General features: G+C 45.9%; 1 long non-coding RNA gene across 1 annotated transcript in view; it reads left to right on the top strand.

Annotated features, from left to right (window-relative positions):
- LOC139277084 (uncharacterized) overlaps positions 1 to 5033 on the top strand; it is a 35242-nt gene extending 30209 nt beyond the window's left edge. Inside the window, exons 3-4 of the long non-coding RNA XR_011596034.1 lie at positions 1728 to 1819; positions 4957 to 5033. This is a non-coding gene — a long non-coding RNA (uncharacterized lncRNA). The remainder of the gene's footprint in view (positions 1 to 1727; positions 1820 to 4956) is intronic.
- The last annotated feature ends 20075 nt before the right edge of the window (positions 5034 to 25108 follow it).

The following is a 25108-nucleotide window of genomic DNA, read 5'->3' as shown; positions in this document are numbered from 1 at the left end:
TGGCCATTAACCAGTCCAGGCAGTGGGTGGTCGAGGGGATCATTCAGCCCGACTGCCTGCCTCTCTTCCGCGGTTACTTCTGAGCCAGGGTGTCCCTGGAGATGGAATTTGCGGTATCTACCGATACACTCACACGGCCTTCCACTAGAGGTGGGCACCGGAGGGACTGGAGTGCATCATCATCAACGGCAACCAAATTTTAATTTGATCTAAATTTCCTTTGAAGTTTTATTTGGAAATTTGGAAAAGCCAAGTGCACCCTTACCAAAAGGGTGCACTTGGCTTAAAGTTCTATTTAAAATAGTTGTAGAGCTGTTGCATTGAGTGGCTTGGCTAATCACATGATGTGCACAAGACTCAATAAAACCCCAGTTATTTGAGTCTAAGTCATCCACGATGAAGTATGCAGTTTCTGAGCCTAGTAGATGAACTGTTAATGTGTAGTGTGATTGTTAAACGTTTGTTAATAAACCAACTAGTTCTTAATAGCAATGTGTTGCTATGAATTCTTAAGCAAAGAACCAATGAAGCAAATACATTACAGAAACCATGCATTTCTTTTTTTTTTAAAGGTAACTGTTCTTACAGGGGTTGGATCACTTGAAGTGTCAGTTGTGGCTCAATGGCTAGTACCCTCGCCTCTGAGTCAGAAGGTTGTAGGTTCAACTCCTTTTCCAGAGGCTTGAGCGCAAAAGCCATTGCAGTACTGAGAGAGTGTTAGTGTTGTATTGTCGGAGATGCCATCTTTCAGATGAGGGGTGAAACAGAGTCTGCCCTCTCAGGTGGACGTAAAAGATCCCATGGCACTATTTTGAAGAAGAGCAGGGCAGTTCTCCATGATGTCCTGGCCAATATTTATCCCTCCACCAACACCATTAAAACAGATTATCTGGTCATTAGCGCATCGCTGTTTGTGGGAGCTTGGTTGCTGCATTTCCTACATTACAAGAGTGACTACACTTGAAAATACTTCAATAACTGCAAAGTGTTTTGAGCTGTCTTGAGGCTGTGAAATTTGCTATATAAATGAAAGTCTTTCTCTTAGTATTCTCTCAGGGGTCTCTTGGGCCTTGCCTGGGACCTCGGCCATATTCAAGTCAGCTGGTATAGATTCTACTGGAGCTTATGGAAGGCATGAATAGCGGAATTTCCTAGGGAAGCCCGGAAACTTGCCAAGATTTCCAAACTCCCCTTTTGATATAAGGTAGATCTAGCCATGGCCCTTCTAACACAAAAAGTTAACTGAGATGAACAGGAAGCTCGGAAATTGAGCAGAGCAGCAAATCTGCAGAATCTACTTTTTAATCCACAGTAATTGGTATAACAACTAGTTCAGCGAGTTCTTGACTCAACATCATCGCTACAGGATGTACTTATGTCATATTTTACCATTATCCGTGTCTTAATCTCCATTTTAATTTTAACAGAAACATGTTCATAGGAACATAGGAACTGGCATAGGCATTCTCCCCTCAACCCTCTTCAGCCACTCAATCAATCATGCCCGATTTGTACCTCAACTCTATTTACCTGCTTTTGATCCATATCCCCTGCTGCCCTTACGTAAAAAAATCTATCGATCTCAGTCTTAAACATTTCATTTGACCCAGCATCCACAGCCTTTTGGGGAAAGTGTACCAACTTTCCACTACCCTCTGCGTGATATCATCAGGATGCCATTGTTAATGATGACGAAATGGTGTCTGACTATGGTTATTTCTATTAAGTTTCAGTGTTTCGTCAACATATGTAACTACAATTAGACAGAAATGAAAGTTTGGAGGAAGAGTTGCAATTGAATATCACAGGGTTCCAGGAGGTGAGTGCTTTTCTCACTTGCAGTTTCTCTGCTTCGATAATTAATTTTCAGTGCTGTGAGTAATATATTCTTATTTAAAATAGATTGTAAATCAAAAAAAATAAACTGGGGTTCACGTGCTCCTCTCTGGTCATAGGAACGCTGGGACTGAAGTCTGTCTAAATCAACCAGCTCACTAAGTTCTCACCTTTAACCAGTTCCCTTGGATTTTATGTATTGAATAAATACCAGAGCGAGAGTGGACATTTCTCAGAATTTGTACAACATGCTGTTAGCACATCTCCACATGTTCTGTTGTCTAATCGCTATGATATTCAGTCACTGATTTACGAAAGAACTAGGACTTATGACTCCAAGCAGTATTAGCAAACCTAGAGATCACACACGACAGCCTTTTTTTAAACCAATTTCAGACATAAACGTTGGTCTGTAATTCTGTTAGCTTATGGATTTTAAATGTAATTTTAAATGCTCGGCTTGCGAGTATTTGAATAGCTCTAATAGTATTATCTTTCAATGCCTGGTCTCATACAAGCTGAGACAAAAGCAATTAAAGCCAGTTTTGCGACCAACTTATTTCAACTGGAAAATGGACGTAGATTAAACCCATTCACCATTTGATTTAATCGGTCAATTGTGATGTTGCCCAAAGTTTTAGTAGAGTTTTGTGTTCTAATTACTATCATGTTATTGCCATTTATTCCTTTTGTCACACTATGACCCTGGGTTCTGTCAATCTCCTGCTGTAATTCTGGCAGCAGATCAGCAGTAACCCCGGAGAGAGATGTTTTTAGCGATGTATGTCATTTCCCCGGTGGATCTGTCAATATCTAGCCAGAGTTAACCCCGCGGCAATGTCGATTTTCACCACAGGGTAGAAATTCCAGCTGATGAAGTTGACATGCAATATCCTTGAATTACATTCCTGTGTCTACTTTTTCTTCATGCAGGTGTGAATCCATTTAAAATAAATGGGTTAACACCCATTTTAAAACAGAATTGCAGGCTTCTCAAATGAGCAAATGATGTAGTCATATGATAACGTTGCTGATTGGAATTTTTACCTTTAAACCATGTCTCTAGGCTGCAAAATGCCATGTTACTCCTGACGAGTAGGCACAGCGACGTGATCAGTGCTCAGAAGGGCTGGATATATTTATCTGGTTTTATGTTATAAGAATGTAAGAATATTAAAAAAAGGAGCAGGAGAAGGCCATATGGCCCCTCAAGCCTGCTCCGCCATTCAATAAGATCATAGCTGATCTTCTATCTCAACCCCACTTTCCTGCACTATTTCTATATCCCTTGATTCCCTTAGTGTCCAAAAATTTATTGATCTCTGTCTTGAATTTATTCAATGACTGAGCTTCCACAGCCCTCTGGGATAGAGAATTTCAAAGATCACATCCCTCTGAGTGAAGAAATATCTCCTCATCTCAGTCTTAAAAGGTCAACTTATTATCCTGAGACTATGCCCCGAGTTCTCTCCAACCAGGGGAAACAACCTCTCAGTATCTATCCTATCAAGCCCTCTAAGAATTGTATATGCTTCAATGAGATCACCTTTCATTTTTCTAAATGCCAGAAAATATGGGCCCATTGTATTCAATCTCTCCTGTCATCCCAGCAATCAACCTAGTGAACCTTTGTTTCACCCCTCTAAATCAACTTTATCCTTTCTTAAGTAAGAAGACCAAAACTATACACAGTACTCCAGGTGTGGTCTCACCAAAGACTTACTTACTTGCAGCAAGACTTCCTTACTCTTCTACTCCCTTGCAATAAAGGCTAACATACCATTTGCTTTCCGAATTGCTTGCTGTACCTGCATGTTAACTTTCTGTGAATTGTGTACAAGGACACCTAAATCCTTCTGCATACCAACACTTACTATTCTCTCACCTTTTAAAAACAACAACTTGTATTTATATAGGAGTATTATCAGCTAAAAAATTTGACACCGAGCCACATAAGTCGAAATTAGCACAGGTGACCAAAAACTTGGTCAAAGAGGTATGTTTTAAGGATCGTCTTGAAGGAGGTTAGACGGGTAGAAAGGCGGAGAGGTTTAGACAGGGAGTTCCAGAACTTAGGGCCTAGGCAACAGAAGGCCACCATCATCATCATAGGCAGTGCCTCGAAATCGAAGAAGACTTGCTTCCACTCTAAAAGTGAGTTCTTAGGTAACTGAACAGTCCAATACGGGAATTACAGTCTCTATCACAGGTGGGACAGACAGTCGTTGGGTGGGACTGGTTTGCCGCACGCTCCTTCCGCTGCCTGCGCTTGTTTTCTGCATGCTCTCGGCGACGAGACTCGAGGTGCTCAGCGCCCTCCCAGATGCACTTCCTCCACTTTGGGGCGGTCTATGGCCAGGGACTCCCAGGTGTCGGTGGGGATATTGCATTTGATTAAGGAGGCTTTGAGGGTGTCCTTGAAACGTTTCCTCTGCCCACTCGAGGCTCGCTTGCCGTGTAGGAGTTCCGAGTACAGCACTTGCTTTGGCACGGCTACCGTGGTTGAGTGATTATAATCAGGGATGCTCAAGAGGTCAGAATTAGAGGAGTGCAGACAAATCGGGGGTTGGGGGGGGGGGGGAGGGGAGGGGCTGGAGGAGATTACAGAGCAAGGGAGAAGTGAGGCCATGGAGAGATTTGAAAATAAGGGTGAGAATTTTAAAGTCCAGGAGTTGCTTAACCGGGAGCTAATATAGGTCAGCGAGCACAGGGATGATGGTTGAGCGAAACTTAAAAAACATTTAAAAAACAAAACACATTCCTATTGAACTAAATAGTGGCTAGAGCACAATGACAAAGAGAAACTAGGACTAGAGGTGCTTTACAAATCAGCATTACAATGAACACCAAGGAAAAAACATTATTGAAAAGATTTTTTTATGATGATTAAAATGATGCAATTATAGCTTCATCTTAAAATTACTATTGTAGCTCAGCATCACGTTAATAACTAGCTGCTTTTGATACTGATTTTGTGAAAAATCATTGTATCCAACAACTGAAAAGAATTTAATGACAGTAGTTGACTAACCAACCCATATTGAACAAGACAACTGCATGTATTCTGTAGTATGGTGAATCAGCGGGGAAATCTGACCATTATTAATATTTATATTACAGGGACTTACATAATGGAACATGGATTTGTAGTTAAGAAATTACATGAAGAGAAAATAATTAGAAGCAGCGAACACGGATTTCACAAAGGAAGATTGTGCTCAACAACCCTGATAGCAGTCTTTGAAGAACAAACTGATATGGTTGATGGGAGAAATTCAGTGGGTGTGGTGTCGGTGGACTTTCAGAAAACCTTTAAGAAAGGTAGCAGACAGGAGACTACTGGAAGGGATATGGAATTAAGGGGAAGGTAACAAATTGGAGGAAACAGAGAGTAGGAATAAAGGGCAGTTCCTCAGAGTGGGTGGAAATGGGTAGTGGTTTCCTACAGGGTTTTATTGTGTCACCGCTTCTGTTTATTGTGTACGTCAATGATTTGGATGTAGGGCTGGAGGGAGTGGGATCTCACAGGCTAATGTAACTCAGATACTCGCAAACTGAGCCATCAGGGGAGATTCCCTAAATAGCTAATAATATATTACATTTTTTAATTCTGTCTACTAAATGCTACTTCCTGCTGTCATATTTTTGTCACCTTTCGTGTCAATTTTTTCCATTATAAATTCTTATGTCTACAATTATAAGGAAGAACAGCGCATCGAAACTTGTCAAGTTGCGATTACATCCTCCCACCAGTGGCAGCGCTGCAGTGCCTCTGTTGTGCGCCTCCCAGCTCCGTAGCCTGTACTGCTTCTCTGCTTCCCAAATTGCTAAAAAGGTTTATTATTTAATGATAAATAATATCAAATAAAAGTATTATCTAAAAAATAAGGACAGAATGTATGACTTTAAAATGGGCACTGCATTACATCTGCAAACTCTGACCCAATTATCCCTCACCCTCTAACCTTGCTTCACCTGACAACTACACTTGGTCTTGATCTTGCATAGTGGCTCAGTGGGTAGCACACACGTCTCTGAGTCAGAAAGTTGTGGGAATTTGATAAATACCTGAAGGGAAAAAAAATTGCAAGGAAAAGGGCGTGGGACCAGTTAAAGTGCTCTTGCAGAGAGCTCAACGGGTCAAATAAGAACATAAGAATTAGGAACAGGAGTAGGCCATCCAGCCCCTCGAGCCTGCTCCGCCATTCAACAAGATCATGGCTGATCTGGCCGTGGACTCAGCTCCACTCACCCGCCCGCTCCCCGTAACCCTTAATTCCCTTATTGGTTAAAAATCTATCTATCTGTGATTTGAATACATTCAATGAGCCAGCTTCAACTGCTTCCTTGGGCAGAGAATTCCACAGATTCACAACCCTCTGGGAGAAGAAATTCCTTCTCAACTCGGTTTTAAATTGGCTCCCCCGTATTTTGAGGCTGTGCCCCCTAGTTCTAGTCTCCCCGACCAGTGGAAACAACCTCACTGCCTCTATCTTGTCTATCCCTTTCATTATTTTAAATGTTTCTATAAGATCACCCCTCATCCTTCTGAACTCCAAGGAGTAAAGACCCAGTCCACTCAATCTATCATCATAAGGTAACCCCCTCATCTCCGGAAAATGGCCTCCTTGTGTGCTGTAACCATTCTATGGGCCCAAGTTTCCACAAGAAAAAAAACGGGCGCCCCGCCGATCCTCAGTATTCTGCACCTACTTACAGGTCCTCTGGCCCTCGGCGCAGTCAGCACGAGCTGTGGGGGGGCGGAGCCAGGTCCCGGCGCTGAAAACAATGCCGGGACCTCTGCACATGCGCGCTACAGTCGGCACGCAAGTGCAGTAGCTCCAGGCGCCGAACTGTGTGGGAGGGGCCCGAAGCACGCAGCCCCTAGCCCTGGCCCAATGGCCTCACTGGGGCTCCTCCCACGGCCAGCTCCTGCTCCCCGCCTGACCAGACCCGACACTCGCTCCTCCGCCCCCCCCGCCGACCAGACACCTGCTCCGACTCGACACCCGCCCCCCCCCCCCGCCGCCCCGACCTGAGACCCGACACCCGGTCCCCACCCCCCCCGCCCCGACCCGACACCCGCTCCCCCCGCCCCGACCCGAGACCCGCTCCCCCCCCCCGACCCGACCCGAGACCCGAGACCCGCTCCCCCCCCCCGACCCGACACCCGCTCCCCCCCCCCGGACCCGACACCCGCTCCGCCCCGGACCCGAGACCCGCTCCGCCCCGACCCGAGACCCGCGCCCCCCCCCGACCCGAGACCCGACCCCCGCTCCCCCCGCCCCGACCCGAGACCCGCACCCCCCCCCCCCGCCGCCCCGACCCGACCCGAGACCCGAGACCCGCTCCCCCCCCCGACCCGACACCCGCTCCCCCCCCCCGGACCCGAGACCCGCTCCGCCCCGGACCCGAGACCCGCTCCGCCCCGCCCCGAGACCCGCGCCCCCCCCGACCCGACCCCCGCTCCCCCCCCCGCCCCGACCCGAGACCCGCTCCCCCCCCCGACTGACCCGACTCGCGCTCCTGTTCCCCGACCCGACGCCCCCCCCTCTCTCTCTCTCCCTCCCCCTCTCTCTCCCTCCCCCTCTGTCTCCCTCCCTCTCTCTCTCCCTCCTCTCTCTCTCCCTCCCTCCCTCCCTCCCCCTCTCTTTCCCTCCCTCCCTCCCTCCCCTCTCTCTCCCTCCCCCTCTCTCTCCCTCCCTCCCCCTCCCCCTCCCTTCCTCCCACTCCCCCCCTCCCTCCCCCTCTCTCTCCCCTCCCCCTCCCTCCATCTCTCTCCCCCTCCCTTCCCCTCTATCCCCCCTCCCTCCCTCTCTCTCCCCGCCCTCCCTCCCTCTCCCCCCTCTCTCTTTCTCCCCTCCCTCCCCCTCTCTCTCCCTCTCTCTCTCTCTTCCCCCCCTCTCTCTCTCCCCCCCCTCTCTCCCTCCCCTCTCCCCCCCCTCTCCCTCTCTCTCCCTCCCCTCTCTCTCTCTCCCCCCCCTCTCTCTCCCTCCCCCCCCTCTCTTTCTCTCTCTCTCCCTCCCTCCCTCCCTCTCTCTCTCTCTCCCCCTCCCGCTCAGCGGCACGAACGGCTGCAGAATTCTCCCTGGCTGAAGCACTTTCACACAGGTAGGAAGATGGTTTATTTAATCTTTTCTTGGCTTATAAATGTTTATTCAGGTTGGATTTATTTGTATAATATTTGTAGAAGTATAAATAAGGATTTATTGTCAAATTTAATGAGTTCCCTTCCCCCCCCCCTCCCCCCCACCTCGTTCTGGACGCCTAATTTGTAACCTGCGTCTGATTTTTTAATGTGTAGAACAGGTTTTTTCAGTTCTACAAAAATCTTCACTGGCTCCATTCTACTTTAGTTTGGAGTACGTTTTCACTGTGGAAACTTTCAAATCAGGCGTCAGTGGCCGGACACGCCCCCTTTTGAAGAAATAATTCTGTTCTAAACTAGAACTGTTCTACCTGACTAGAACTGCAGAAAAAAAAATGTGGAGAATTGCGATTTCTAAAATAGTCCGTTCTCCACCAGTTGCTCCTAAAAATCAGGCGCGAATCATGTGGAAACTTGGGCCCTATGATTCTATGAATACATGCTGGTTTTAGGGCTTTGCTTGAGGATTTCGAATGGAGGTAGAAGAGCAGTTTCAATTTCTGAAAGTGAATAAGTTCTAAAGGTGGATCACATCAAGTAATAAAATGGACTTAATTGTACTGTACAGCCAAAGTTACAACCTCAGCTTTTTATTAAAAATGCATAATTGAAGTTTAAAAAAAACCCCAACAAAGATCAATAAGATGTGGGAGTCTCAGTGAGACTCCAAGAATAGTCCAAGAACTGAATTATATACCAAATGTCAGTGGTAGCATTGTGGCCAAAAGAAGATTGATTAAAAATCCATGCGGGGGAAAGAAGGTTGCATAGAAAGCAGATGTTTCCAATATCTTACAATATTGCCGCATTCCCACTCAAAGGTCGGTGGACTTTAAAAAATCTTTATTTTGCCTTCAGGCAGCTTTTGAGTAGAATAAATGGTACAACAAAAATAGCGTTTATTACAGAGAACTGCTACCGATTCTTATCGCTCTCACGATGTGTGAACCATTTGCGGCTAAAATGAAAAAAGGATCAGTCCTCTGACACCTAGGTCGGAATTCTCCGGGGTGGTAGCGGGCACGATCAGTGGCGGGTCGGGTGGGAAAGTTGTTATTTGTGGCAGTGGGTTGGGAACCCGCTGTCATTCTACCCCCATGCACCTTTCCCCCAGGCGCGTTTGTCATCACAGAGCTGACCCGACCAGCAGCGGCGGGCGACCCAATTGAGTTGATTACCAGCTACTTGTCAGACTCTGAACAGATTTTTTTTTCACTTTTAAAATCTAACTGCATGGCCACAGGAACCACGCTGCTCGGGAAGCACGTCTGTCAACCTGAGGCGGGAGTTCAGTGGCCATTGCTCCAGCTGATTACTTGACAGCATCAAATGTACAGTAAAAGCTTCTGCCTGACAGATGATCACTTTCCTCAGGCAGAATCTATTGCTCAGCCCAGTTCCAGTACAGATTCTGCAGGCTGCAAGTCTTTTCAACAAAGTCTCCATCCAGTCTCATCTCATCGGAAGAGCTCTCTCACCATTCTGTCAACTGTATTCCATCAACCCGGCTGCCCTGTATACTGTCTCACCTTGGTCCTCAGAATTGGACCACAATCAACCCCAAAACCAGCAGCACCAGGCACACCAGCAACACCAACAACAACACCAATTTTCTCTGCAATCACCTGATGCTACACAGGACACAGGGCATCAGCACCGGAGCACATTGCTGACTGAGAGGCCAGGGATGGCCTCATCATAGCTAGATTTAGTTAACTTTACACTGCCACATGATGCGCCAGGTTGGCACCACCCCACACCAACACCATAAAGCATCCCTACAATGACCAAGCCATTTCCTTTCACATTCAGCACTATTGCGGGAGGTACCGTTATGTCTCACCATTCACTGCAACTCACTAATCCACTTCCAAAGGTGCACACTAATCTGTCCAGTGTTGAAAATAAAGATTTTTATGTTTGACACCATGTTAACAGAAACTTTCTCTAAACATTGGATAAAACACCCAAGTGGCTACCCTTGTGTGTTGTTAGCTAGTATGATTGCACTAGGATGAGGATGAGTGTGAGGGGTGGCTGGTGAGATGGGATGCAATACTGTAGATAGAGGGAGAGGGATGAATGGAAGTGCAAGGTAAGTTGGTGTGAGTAAGGATGTACAGGAGTAAGGGAGGGAAGACACAATGATGGGGATGTGATGAGAGGCACAGGAGGATGCAGTTGAGTGTGGCTTTGTACTAACCTTTCTTGAGATCATTGAAAAGTTTGCGGCACTGCACCCAGGTCCTCCGGACTACATCCCTGCTTGTGCCCTCCTGTGCAATGTGCAACCAGGCTGCTTTGGTCTCCTGGGGAGGTCTCTACGGCCCATTGGAAGGGAAGAGGTCCTCCCTGTGTGCTCTGACATCCTCCATAAGCATATGGAGGGAGCGATCGGAGATCTGGGTGCAGCCCTGTGTCCCTGTGCAGTCATTGTTAGTGTTTGCAGAACTCCAGTGCACTGACAGCATTATGTTAGATTAAACGTCAAATCAAATGTGACCGTGGTCACTTTAAAGATCCCGGCTGAAAACGTGCAATGAATGACGTCAGCAGACCCACTCCATTTAATTGGGCCGGGTAACACGCTGGGCAGGCCCTATTAAGGAAACGTCATTTTTCGCGGCGGGGTTGAGCAGTAGCGGAGTTGCGACCCGCCATACCGACCACCCGCACCGGACCCGCCGAGGTCGGCAAAATTCTGGCAAAGCATTTCTAAGTTGCTTGAATGATTTAAATTCATAAATACAATGCAAATTTCTCAAATTAACAGGAGGCCACTCAAGGCTAATGGAGCAACGAAGGACATACATAATGAACGAGACAAAATCTGTACGAGGACATAACAACAGTAGATGAAATTCAACACAGATAAACGTCATGGAAGAAAAATAGACAATGTATGTATTCAATGAAAGGAGTTAAACTAGTTGCAGGTTAAGTGAAGATGTAGGAGTTTTGATGGTCGTGCTATTTTGAATGTCCAGTTAGTGTAGAGCAGTGAACAAAGTGAATAGGATGTTGAACTATATTACTAAATCAATATAATGGAAAGGAAGAGCTATTCACATGCTCAGGATATCCAAAAGCACTTTACAGCAAATGAAGTATTTTTAAAGTGTAGTCCCCCACTGTTGTACTGTAGGAAATGCAACAGTCAATTTGCGCACAGCAAACTCGCACAAACAGCAATCAGATACTTGACCAGATAATCTGCTTTAGTGATATTGATTGAGGGATAAATATTGGCCAGTACATCAGGAGAACTTCTTTACTATCCTTTAAATAGTGCTATGAGATCTTTTACATCCGCCTGAGAGGGCAGACGTTTAACGTCTCATCCGAAAACCAGCAACTCCGATAGTGCAGCACTCCCTCAGTACAGTACTGAGATGTCAGCCTGTATTATGTGGGACTTGATCCCACAACCTTCTGACTCCGAGGCAAGAGTGCTAATACTGACCCAAGGCTGACACCTTGCATAAATTCTATATAATTTCTTTGCTTTATAATTTCCGTTAGAGTGTCAGCTGTGGCTCAGTGGGTAGCACTTTCACCTCTGAGTCAGAAATCCCACTCTAGGGACTTGAGCACAAAAATTTAGGCTGACACTACAGTGCAGTGCTGAGGGAGCGTTAAAACCGGGGCCCGTCTGCTCTCTCAAGTGGACGTAAAAGATCCCACGGCACTATTTTGAAGAAGAGCAGGGGAGTTATCCCTGGTGCCTCAGCCAATATTTATCCCTCAATCAACATAACAAAAACAGATTATCTGGTCATTATCTGGTCATTATCACATCGCTATTTGTGGGAGCTTGCTGAGCGCAAATTTGCTGCCGCGTTTCCAACATTACAACAGTAACTACACTGCAAAAGTATTTAATTGGCTGTAAAGCCCTTTGAGACATCCGGTGGTTGTGAAAGGCGCTATATAAATCCAAGTTTTTCTTTCTTTCTCTCAATGTCCCTTATATATGAAACTCAGGATCCCAGTTGCCTTTTTAATAGCCTCTTCCTCCTACATTTCTACCTTTAAAAATCAGCACCCGTCAAGCTATATGTTCCCTCAACCAGTTAAGAATTTTACCATTTAAAGTATATTGCCTGTCACAGTGTTTTTTCATGATATGTAATCATTCACATTTCTCTGCACTGAATTGCACTTGCCATCTATTTAGCAACCTGTCCTCCTGTAATTTCCAACATTCTTTATCATAGTATGATATGTCTCCAAATTTGGTATTAGTGCACATTTTAATATAATTCTTCCTGTGCATATGTCCAAATCATTTATACAAATGGAAAACAAAAGAGGTCCCATCACAGATTCATGGGCCACACCACAACCCACATTTCACCAACTTGAAGTGTATCCACTTGTTTTAATTCTTTACTTTCTGTCTTCAACCTATTTTCATCCATCGATATATTTCTTCAAATATCATCTGCTTTAATGTTTCTTAATTGGTTTCTTATCTTCTGAAAATCCACATCTATGTTGACTGCATTCCCTTTATCTGATTTCCTCAAAGATTTAACTTAACTCGTAAAATTCAACCTTACCTTTACAAATTCACAGATTATCCTAGAATGTGTGGTGCTCTTCGGTAGGGAATTCCAGGATTTTGAGCCAGTGATGATGAAGGAAAAAGCAAGTCCAAGTCAGGATGGTGTGTGACAATGAGATGATGGTGTTCCCATGCACTTGTGGTTCATGTCCTTCTAGGTGGTGGAGTGGGTTGGGAGGTGCTGCCAAAGAAGCTTTGGCAACTTGCTGCAATGAAGCTTTGGCAACTTGCTGCAATGCTCCCTGTAGACAGTACACACTGCAGCCGTGGAACGCTGGTGATGGAGGGAGTTGATGTTTAAGCTATTGGTTGGGGTGTCGATCTAGTGGACTGCATTGTCCTAGTTGTACATTTCTTGAGGAAATTCAATTAATGGGAGAATTAACACAGTTAACTTACTGTTTACAACATTGTTGTTTCAATGTTGAACGAATAGAATTAAAATATTAACACTTTATTGAACATGGGCATTATTTCCCACTGTCTTTGTTGTCATTATCTTTAAAGAACATCTGATGTGTTTATTATTAGATCACTTTTCATCGGCAAACAGATTCCATTCTCTAGCTGCAGCAGATGTCTCCTGCAGCACGCGGCTCAAATCGTGGAGTAATGGGTCACAGGGTTTGAAGTAATAACAATGTGTGGGAACGATTTGGCATGATGCCAGCTATGCAGTTTGGCAGATAAGCTTGAACTTATTTGTCAGATTACTGGAGCATAGCCTGTTGCATCGTTTGCCAAGCTTCACGTTAGATGAGAACAGAGATAAAGAGAGTCAATGACAAGCATTGTGACCTAGTGTAGGATTACACTCCCCACGGCAAGCGAACCCCAGGTGGGCAGAGAAAACATTTCAATGACACCCTCAAAGCCTCCCTGATAAAATGCACCATCCCCACCGACACCTGGGAGTCCCTGGCCAAAGACCGCCCTAAGTGGGGGAAGAGCATCCGGGAGGGCGCTGAGCACCTCGAGTCTCGTCGCCGAAAGCATGCAGAAACCAAGCGCAGGCAGCAGAAGGAGCATGCGGCAAACCAGTCCCACCCACCCTTTCCTTCAACCACTGTCTGTCCCACCTGTGACAGAGACTATAATTCCTGTATTGGACTGTTCAGTCACCTGAGAACTCATTTTAGAGTGGAAGCAAGTCTTCCTCGATTTCGAGGGACTGCCTATGATGATGATGATGACACACCACACAGCAATGTAAGCCATCGATTGATACGTCAGAATAGAGCATAGACCCTTTGTTTCTTCTGTCGGTGGCGACTCTTCTGGGATATTGTTCCAAGGGTGCCACCAGCCCTGCCAGTGCCTCATCCAAGTGCCATATATGAGCCGGGACAGTGAATATTGGCAGGCTATTTGAGACTGAACGACAACACTCTATAGCCCAGCTAGAATTAATGATATTTAACACTGTGGACATACTTGGTGCAATATGCATAATGTGAATACTTTGATAATGGGGCTTGGCAGCTCAAACAGTTCCCTGCTTAGAACAACTTGCATTTATATATCTCCTTCAACATAATAAAACACCCCAAGGCTCGTCACAGGAGCGTTATCAAACACCGAGCCACATAAGGAGATGTTAGGACAGGTGACCAAAAGCTTAGTTAAAGAGGTAGGTTTTAAGGAGCATCTTGAACGAAGAGAGAGGTAGAGCGACGGAGAGCGAGTTCCCGAGCTTAGGGCCTAGGCAGGTGAAGGCACGGCCACCAATAGTGGAGCGATTATAATCAGGGATGCTCAAAAGGCCAGAATTGGAGGACGCAGAGATCTTGGAGAGTTGTGGGGCTGGAGGAGGTTACAAAGATAGGGAGGGGCGAGGCCATGGAGGGATTTGAAAATAAGGATGAGAATTTTAAAAGCGAGGCATTGCTGGTCCGGGAGCCAATGTAGGTCAGCGAGCACAGGGGTGAGGGGCAATGCTCTCCCTAATTATTTTTCGGGGTGTGCGATTCCTTTAATGGGCTGTGCAGCCCATTCAGAGTTTCACGCACGTGCAATATTTCACATTAGAAAAGCCGGCCCAAGGCTGTGTGGGACAGGCAGAGAGCTGTCCAGCGGCTCGACTTAGATGGAAAGTTGGTGCGATTCAGGACACGAGCAGCAAAGTTTTGGATGAGCTCAGGTTTACGGAGGGCACAAGGTCGGAGGCTAGCCAGGAGAAAGAAGAAGAAAAGTGAAAGAAAATAAGGCAGAAAATGTAGGAAACATTTAGCAGGTCAGGCAGTATCTGTGGCATTAATGCTTTGGGTGTGGACCCTTCGGCCTCGAAATTGGCATCATTAGCGCCTCCCGTTATGGTCTCTGGGGGGCGCTAACAGGGCGCTACCTAGGTTGCGATCGGGTGCGGCTGCGGCAACGGTACGGCATTGCACCCCGAAATCCTTCACCCGAAGATCGTGCCGCCATCAGCATGCGCATCGCCCCGGTAACACCCCGGACCCGAACGTATGTTTCGCCCCCTGCAGCATCGCAGGACGAAAACATTGGCAGCTACAGGAGGTCCATTGGGAGGTCGGGCACGATGCTTAAAAACGAGATGGCCGAGGAAGTGAAAGCTTTTTTTTAAACCTTCTCTCTTGCCGGTTTATTCGTGGGCTCCCGCCCGCGATTGATCAGCCCGGCACTTTGCTTGTGTGCATGGCCCAGCCTGCAGCGTTCTCCACTCACCACCACACCTGCTGCCGATCACACTCCATAGTGATACACTAAATCAGGCGCGACAATTCCTTCCTGGAGCGCAACCACTGAATTTTCTTTTAAAGTTTGAAAGCATTAGCGCCTGGTGCTAATTTTTCTAACTTGTTTAAGTTAGTGCCCCAAGTGGGCGCTCCTGAATTTCTCCCCCTCAATTTTTGGCCAAAGGTCTGCACCCTAAACTTTAACTTTGTGTTCTCTCCCCACAGATGCCGACTGATCTGCTCATTGGTTCCAACAGTTCCTCTTTTTGTTTCAGATTTCCAGCAAGCGCATTTTATTTTTCGCTTCCTGCTTCGAAGTAACTGGGTTTGTATCCCAGCCGCAACCTCTATTTGAACTCGGGTACCACCTGATTCACAAATTTTCCGTGAATTATTTGTAGTCAATTATTTTCTCAAAAGCCAAACAACAAAAGGATAATCTCAAGTGTTAAAATCAGGAGAGTAAAAGCAGACTCTCGTTTCAAGAAAAATTGAGATGAGACCTCAACAAAAATATCAATTTAAAATTTAGATATTTATTATTTGTTTCAAATTAAGGTAATCTAGGGGTGAAGTCATGGCAGGAGAGCTCAGACACGTGTTATGCTCCTCCTGTACCATGTGGGAAATCAGGGAGGCTTCCGGTGTTCCTGACGACTACGTGTGCGGGAAGTGTATCCGCCTCCAGCTCCTGACGGTCCGCATTGCGGAACTAGAGCTGCGGGTGGATTCACTCTGGAGCATGCACGATGCTGAGAATGATGTGAATAGCACATTTAGTGAGTTGGTCTTACCGCAGGTAAAGGGTCCACAGCGAGATAGGGAATGGAAGACCAACAGGAAGAGCAGTGCAAGGAAGGTAGTGCAGGGGTCCCCTGCGGTCATCCCCCTGCAAAACAGATACACCGCTTTGGGTACTGTTGAGGGGGATGACTCATCAGGGGAGAGCAGCAGCAGCCAGGTTCATGGATCGTGGCTGGTTCTGCTGCACAGGAGGACAGAAGAAAGAGTGGGAGAGCAATAGTGATAGGGGATTCGATTGTAAGGGGAATAGATAGGTGTTTCTGCGGCCGGAACCGAGACTCCAGGATGGAATGTTGCCTCCCTGGTGCAAGGGTCAAGGATGTCTCGGAGCGGGTGCAGGACATTCTGAAAAGGGAGGGTGAACAGCCAGTTGTCGTGGTGCATATAGGTACCAACGATATAGGTAAAAAACGAGATGAGGTCCTACGAGAGGAATTTAGGGAGCTAGGAGTTCAATTAAAAAGTAGGACCTCGAAAGTAGTAATCGCAGGATTGCTACCAGTGTCATGTGCTAGTCAGAGTAGGAATCGCAGGATAGCTCAGATGAATACGTGGCTTGAGCAGTGGTGCAGCAGGGAGGGATTCAAATTCCTGGGGCATTGGAACCGGTTCTGGGGGAGGTAGGACCAGTACAAACCGAACGGTCTGCACCTGGGCAGGACCGGAACCAATGTCCTAGGGGGAGTGTTTGCTAGTGCTGTTTGGGAGGAGTTAAACTAATATGGCAGGAGGATGGGAACCTATGCAGGGAGACAGAGGGAAATAAAATGGAGACAGAAGCAAAAGATAGAAAGGAGAATAGTAAAAGTGGAGAGCAGAGAAACCCAAGGCAAAAAGCAAAAAGGGCCACTTTACAGCAGAATTCTAAAGGGTCAAAGTGTGTTAAAAAGACAAGCCTGAAGGCTCTGTGCCTCAATGCGAAGAGTATTCGGAATAAGGTGGACCAATTAACTGCGCAGAGAGCAGTTAATGGGTATGATGTGATTGGCATCACGGAGACATGGCTCCAGGGTGACCAAGGCTGGGAACTCCACATCCAGGGCTATTCAGCATTTAGGAAGGATAGACAGAAAGGAAAAGGAGGCGAGGTGGCGTTGCTGGTTAAAGAGGAAATTAATGCAATAGTAAGGAAGGACATTAGCCTGGATGATGTGGAATCGGTATGGGTGGGGCTACGGAATACCAAAGGGCAGAAAACGCTAGTGGGAGTTGTAGGCAGGCCATCAAATAGTAGTAGTGAGGTTGGGGACAGCATCAAATAAGAAATAAGGGATGTGTGCAATAAAGGTACAGCAGTAATCATGGGCGACTTTAATCTACATATTGATTGGGCTAACCTAACTGGTAGCAATGCGGTGGAGGAGGATTTCATGGAGTGTATAAGGGATGATTTTCTAGACCAATATGTCGAGCTGGCCATCCTAGACTGGGTGATGTGTAATGAGAAAGGACTAATTAGCAATCTTGTTGTGCGAGGCCCCTTGGGGAAGAGTGACCATAATATGGTAGAATTTTTTATTAAGATGGAGAGTAACAAAGTTAATTCAGAAACTAGGGTCCTGAACTTAAGGAAAGGTAACTTTGATGGTATGAGGCGCGAATTGGCTAGATTAGACTGGCAAATGATACCTAAATGGTTGACGGTGGATAGGCAATGGCAAACCTTTAAAGATCATTTGGACGAACTTCAACAATTGTACATCCCTGTCTGGAGTAAAAATAAAACAGGGAAGGTGGCTCAATCGTGGCTATCAAGGGCAATTAAGGATAGTGTTAAATCCAAGGAAGAGACATACAAATTAGCCAAAAAAAGTAGCAAGCTGGAGGACTGGGAGAAATTTAGAATACAGCAGAGGAGGACAAAAGGTTTAATTAAGTGGGGGAAAATAGAGTACGAGAGGAAGCTTGCCGGAAACATAAAAAATGACTGCAAAAGCTTCTATAGATATGTGAAGAGAAAAAGATTAGTGAAGACAAATGTTGGTCCCTTGCAGTCGGATTCGGGTAAATTTATAATGGGGAACAAAGAAATGGCAGACCAATTGAACAAGTACTTTGGTTCTGTCTTCACAAAGGAAGACACAAATAACCTTCCGGATGTACTAGGGGTCCCAAGGTCTAGTGAGAAGGAGGAACTGAAGGATATCCTCATTAGGCGGGAAATTGTGTTAGGGAAATTGATGGGATTGAAGGCCGATAAATCCCCAGGGCCTGATCGTCTACATCCCAGAGTACTTAAGGAAGTGGCCCTAGAAATAGTGGGTGCATTGGTGATAATTTTCCAACAGTCTATCGACTCTGGATCAGTTCCTATGGACTGGAGGATTGCTACTGTAACACCACTTTTGAAAAAAGTAGGGAGAGAGAAAACAGGTAATTATAGACCAGTTAGCCTGACATCAGTAGTGGGGAAAATGTTGGAATCAATCATTAAGAATGAAATAGCAGCACATTTGGAAAGCAGTGATAGGATTGGTCCAAGTCAGCACGGATTTATGTAGGGGAAATGATGCTTGACAAATCTTCTGGAATTTTTTGAGGATGTAACTAGTAGAGTGGACAAGAGAGAACCAGTGGATGTGGTGTATTTGGACTTTCAAAAGGCTTTTGACAAGGTCCCACACAAGAGATTGGTGTGCAAAATCAAAGCACATGGTATTGGGGGTAATGTACTGACATGGATAGAGAACTGGTTGGCAAACAGGAAGCAGAGAGTCGGGATTAACGGGTCCTTTTCAGAATGGCAGGCAGTGACTAGTGGAGTGCCGCAGGGCTCAGTGCTGGGACCCCAGCTCTTTACAATATATATTAATGATTTGGATGATGGAATTGAGTGTAATATCTCCAAGTTTGCAGATGACATTAACTGGGTGGCGGTGTGAGCTGTGAGGAGGACGCTAAGAGGCTGCAGGGTGATTTGGATAGGTTCGGTGGGTGGGCAAATACATGGCAGATGCAGTATAATGTGGATAAATGTGAGGTTATCCACTTTGGGGGCAAAAACACGAAGGCAGAATATTATCTGGGTGGCGGCAGATTAGGAAAAGGGGAGTTGCCTGGATGTCATGATTCATCAGTCATTGAAGGTTGGCATGCAGATACAGCAGGTAGTGAATAAGGCAAATGCCTTCACAGCAAGAGGATTTGAGTATAGGAGCAGGGAAGTCTTATTGCAGTTGTACAGGGCCTTGGTGAGGCCCCACCTGGAATATTGTTTTCCGTTTTCCTGATATAAAATTCTGATGGGACTGGACAGGTTAGATGCAGAAAGAATGTTCCCGATGTTGGGGAAGTCCAGAACGAGGGGACATAGTCTTCGGGTAAGGGGTAAGCCACTTAGGACTGAGATGAGGAGAAACTTCTTCACTCAGTGAGTTGTTAACCTGTGGAATTCCCTACTGCAGAGAGTTGTTGATGCCAGTTCATTGGATATATTCAAGAGGGAGTTAGATATGGCCCTTACGGCTAAAGGGATCAAGGGGTATGGAGAGAAAGCAGGAAAGGGGTACTGAGGTGAATGATCAGCCATGACCTTATTGAATGGTGGTGCAGGCTCGAAGGGCCGGATGGCCTACTCCTGCACCTATTTTCTATGTTTCTATGTTTCAAACCAAATCCTGGAGGGGCTGGGAGTCCTTTGACTGATTTTACTCATTCCTGGAATAGTGGAACTGAGAACAACAATAGTAGCCAGGTTGCTGCCCCAAGTGGACCCAGAATCATCTGGTGCTGTGTGTCACAGAATTCACTTTTGTAAGTTGCCTGGGAGGCTCCGTCACACGGATGTGGCCTGTGCAGTCAGCAAGATTGGGCACAGCAGCTGTCATTCATGAAAGAAAACACTTGCGAAAATATTTATGGAAGTAAAATTAAATGCACTTCAAGGCAGGCTGCAATTGCCAAGCCTTCAGATTGTAGATATGACCTTGATTGGGCAACATGTTATTTGTCAGATTATCTGTAACACCATTGGCTCAATTTTCCACAATGCCGTTTTTTGGCCTATTGCCAGAGTTATGCCCGTTTTTCTTGGCCCCAACTACTCCAAAACAAAGTAGCAAGTTTCCCCGTTCTATTTTTTTAATTTGTCGCTGCGCATCCTGTCCTGTAGCTTCGGGGGGTGGGGTGGGGCCTAATGTCTGTGTCGAAAAAACGATGCTGCCCCTTCTGTGCATGCGCGAGAAAAAAAAGGATGTTTTTGACGTGATTGCTATGGGTGTGCATGTCCAGTACAGCTCCCGGTCTGCATTTGGCCATTTTTAAAGAGCCGGTGTGTGTGAGAACGTGCTACTTTTTTTTCTGTTCCTGTATATCTTGGAATCCTCCAAAGGTGCTCGCAATTCAATGTGAGTGCAATCAATGCAGCCCTGTACCTTTGGGAAACCAGCAATCCTGGAGAAGCTCACAGCCCTTTCACGCATTGCCTGGGCGGTCATGGGGAACTTTGTGTAGGCATTCCTCAAGGCAAATAGTGCAGCAGTCACCTGCCGAATGCAGATATGTGTAGCATGTTGGGAAATGGCGCACACATCCCCAGTTGTAGCCTGGTACGATCCAGATGCATAGAATGAAAGTGCAGCTGTAACCTTCACCTCAACTGACAAAGGAGTCCTCCTGATGCTTCGAGGTTGCAGGTCTGCTTTTACTAACTCACAGATCTCAGTTACAACTTCTTTGTGTAAACACAGCCTTCTGACACAGTCTGCATCACTCAGGTGCAGGTACAAATGCCTGTCTGGATACACCCGATGTGGTAAGGCCTCCTGCCCATCACCCTACATGCTCTGATGTTTCTCATGCGATGACGTCGAATTAATTGTCTCCTCCACAGCACCATCATGCAGAAGGCTTCGACGAGGTCTGGCATTGTCAGTATTGCCCCCATGATTAAATTGTACCTTTGCAAGAAGCTCAAAACAGCAGGCAGGTCAAGGTTCTTTGTTCTCTCTCTCTCCCCAAGATCGACGCCCTAGTATGGACCACACCCAGTTCTGAGCATGCGCAATGATCGGAACCCCACCCCGGGCTTCATTTGATGCACGGTGTAGGCTTCTTATGCCTTCCGTTCGCCTTCCACAGCCGCCCATCCCACTCCTGGCTTCTTTCCAAGCCGAGCCCTGAGCTCGTGTCTGGGCGAGAAACCGATTTTGCTGGGCGAAGCACCGACCCTCGAGCCCAGTTTGAGACGTTCGGTGGTGGCGTGTCAGTTTCAAAAAAATGAAAACTTAAAGAATTGCATTAAACTTCCATCTCCTGCGTTTTAAGTTTTAAAAATTTAAGCTTGCTTATGGATATTTATGTGTTCTTGACTCCCTCCAAAACTTCGCATAAAAACCATGGCGTCTTTCTGCTCTGATTTTTTAATGTGTGCTGGTTTCTCTTAAGTGCCCAGAAGGCTTTTCAGGAGTGGTCACATATGCCTTCCTCGGAGAAATTTAAATTGGCCAAACTTCCATGATTGTGAAAAACTGGCGCAAATATCAGGTTACGTCCCCTATGACGCAAAAAAAAAGTTAAAAAATCGTAATTAACTGAGTTACGCTGGCACACAAAGAGTGAGAAAACTTGGATATTTAAATTTAGACCAAAATAATGGCATGCGCCAAAAAAATGGCGCAAATCGTTGGGAAAAATTGAGCCCATTAACTATAACTCCCGAGCTCCATAATTACTGTTGAAATGCACACCAATATTTGTGTAATAGGAAACTGGCATTTTAAACAGAAGTATTTTGAAGACTAATACAGGTAACTAAACCAATTACTGATTGAGATACAGTTAGAGTTAATGCATAATGCATATGGTATGATACCACAGTGTGTTATATTTACCCATTACTATAAATAGTCACCTGAGGTAAGAAAGAAAGACTTGCATTTATATAGCGCCTTTCATGGCCGCAGGACATTCCAAAGTGCTTTACAGCCAATTATGTACTTTTTGACATGTAGTCACTGTTGTAATGTAAGAAACGCGGCAGCCAATTTGAGCACAGCAAGCTCCTGCAAACAGCAATGTGAAATGACCAGATAATATGTGTTAGTGATGTTGGTTGAGGGATAAATTCTACTTTGAAATAGTGCCGTGGGATCTTTTACAGCTACCTGAGAGAGCAGATGGGGCCTCGGTTTAACGCCTCGTCCGAAAGGCAACACCTCCAGCAGTGCCGCACTCCCTCAGCACTGCACCGGAGTGTCAGCTTGCATGATGTTTTCAAATTTCTAGAGTGGGACTTCTGACTCAGGGCAAGAATGCTACCACTCAGCCACGGCTGACACAATGTCGGGATTGATGTAAATGTGTGTGTTATTTTAAGGATTTTCAAATAGTGCAGTTGAAATCCTATTAAAATTTTGGACACGGTTTTTAGCCACACAATATAGCTTTAATTAGAGCTTGTCTTCCATATCCGATTGTATGCAACAGAATCATTATCATTCCAGAAGTTGTTTCTATCCATATTCATAGAAACATAGAAACATAGAAAATAGGTGCAGGAGTAGGCCATTTGGCCATTCGAGCCTGCACCGCCATTCGATAAGATCATAGCTGATCATTCCCTCAGTACCCCTTTCCCGCTTTCTCTCCATACCCCTTGGTCCCCTTAGCCATAAGGGCCATATCTAACTCCCTCTTGAATATATCCAATGAACTGGCATCAACAACTCTCTGCGGTAGGGAATTCCACAGGTTAACAACTCTCTGAGTGAAGAAGTTTCTCCTCATCTCAGTCCTAAATGGCCTACCCCTTATCCTAAGACTGTGTCCCTTGGTTCTGGACTTCCTCAACATCGGGAACAATCTATCTGCATCTAACCTGTCCCGTCCCGTCAGAATCTTGTATGTTTCTATGAGATCCCCTCTCATCCTTCTAAACTCCAGTGAATAAAGGCCCAGTTGATCCAGTCTCTCCTCATATGTCAGTCCAGCCATCCCGGGAATCAGTCTGGTGAACCTTCGCTACACTCCCTCAATAGCAAGAACGTCCTTCCTCAGATTAGGAGACCAATACTGAACACAATATTCCAGGTGAGGCCTTACTAAGGCCCTGTACAACTGCAGTAAGACCTCCCTGCTCCTATACTCAAATCCCCTAGCTATGAAGGCCAACATACCATTTGCCTTCTTCACTGCCTGCTGTACCTAAATGCCAACTTTCAATGACCGATGAACCATGACACCCAGGTCTTGTTGCATCTCTCCTTTTTCTAATCTGCCACCATTGGGATAATATTCTGTCTTCGCGTTTTTGCCCCCAAAGTGGATAACCTCACATTTATCCACATTCTACTGCATCTGCCATGCATTTGCCCACTCACCTAACCTGTCCAAGTCACCCTGCAGCCTCCTAGCGTCCCCCTCACAACTCACACCACCACCCAGCTTAGTGTCATCTGCAAACTTGGAGATATTACACTCAATTCCTTCATCCAAATCATTGATGTATATTGTAAAGAGCTGGGGTCCCAGCACTGAGCCCTGCGGCACTCCACTAGTCACTACCTGCCATTCTGAAAAGGTCCCGTTTATCTCGACTCTCTGATTCCTGTCTGCCAACCAGTTCTCCATCCACGTCAGTACATTACCCCCAATACCATGTGCTTTGATTTTGCACACCAATCTCTTGTGCGGGACCTTGTCAAAAGCTTTTTGAAAGTCCAAATACACCACATCCACTGGTTCTCCCTTGTCCATTCTGCTAGTTACATCCTCAAAAAATTCCAGAAGATTTGTCAGGCATGATTTCCCTTTCATAATTCCATGCTGACTTGGACCGATCCTGTCACTGCTTTGCAAATGCGCTGCTATTTCATCCTAAATAATTGATTCCAACATTTTCCCCACCACTGATGTCAGGCTAACTGGTCTATAATTACCAGCTTTCTCTCTCCCTCCCTTTTTAAAAAGGGTGTTACATTAGCTACACTCCAGTCCATAGGAACTGATCCCGAGTCGATAGGCGGTTGGAAAATGATCACCAATGCATCCACTATTTCTAGGGCCACTTCCTTAAGTACTCTGGGATGCAGACTATCAGGCCCCGGGGATTTATCGGCCTTCAACCCCATCAATTTCCCTAACACAATTTCCTGCCTAATAAGGATATCCTTCAGTTCCTCCTTCTCACTAGACCCTCGGTCCCCTAGTACTTCCGGAAGGTTATTTGTGTCTTCCTTCGTGAAAACAGAACCAAAGTACTTGTTCACTTGGTCTGTCATTTCTTTGTTCCCCATTATAAATTCACCTGAATCCGACTGCAAGGGACCTACGTTTGTCTTCACTAATCTTTTTCTCTTCACATATCTGTAGAAGCTTTTACAGTCAGTTTTTATGTTACCGGCAAGCTTCTTGTCGTACTCTATTTCCCCCCTCTTAATTAAACCTCCTCTGCTGAATTCTAAATTTCTCCCAGTCCTCAGGTTTGTTGCTTTTTCTGGCCCATTTATATGCCTCTTCCTTGGATTTAACACTATCCTTAATTTCCCTTGTTAGCCACGGTTGAGCCACCTACCCCGTTTTATTTTTATTCCAGACAGGGATGTACAATTGCTGAAGTTCATCCATGTGATCTTTAAAGGTTTGCCATTGCCTATGCACCATCAACCCTTTAAGTATCATTTGCCAGTCTATTCTAGCCAATTCACACCTCAAACCATCGAAGTTACCTGGAGCGAAGTGACGTGGATAGAGAACTGGTTGGCAGACAGGAAGCACAGAGTCGGGATAATCGGGTCCATGCCTTCAAGAGGGAGCTGGACCGGTTGTTGCTTGGGGTTGAGATTGTATCATAAGATAAGTGGATTAACAGATAACGCATGGTCCATGTGATCTCTTGGACTGGTTTCGATCATCTGAGGCACTCGGAGAGGAAGTTTCCAGAGTTTATTTCCTTCATTAGCCCTGGGTTTTTCTCTGTTTTATTTGTCTCACCCAGGAGATTACATGACTGGGGGGGGTTGGAGGGGGAGTGGGGGGTGCAAGGGGGCAGGGGTTAGGATGTGTCTCGTCATGGTGCTCCAGCCATCATGAGCATGGGGCAGGCTTGATGGTCTTTTC

The sequence above is a fragment of the Pristiophorus japonicus genome, chromosome 12, assembly GCF_044704955.1.
Source record: "Pristiophorus japonicus isolate sPriJap1 chromosome 12, sPriJap1.hap1, whole genome shotgun sequence".
NCBI classification, from domain to species: Eukaryota; Metazoa; Chordata; class Chondrichthyes; family Pristiophoridae; genus Pristiophorus; species Pristiophorus japonicus.
The sequence above is the reverse complement of the archived record's forward strand: the minus strand, read 5'-3'. Positions and strand labels throughout refer to the sequence as shown.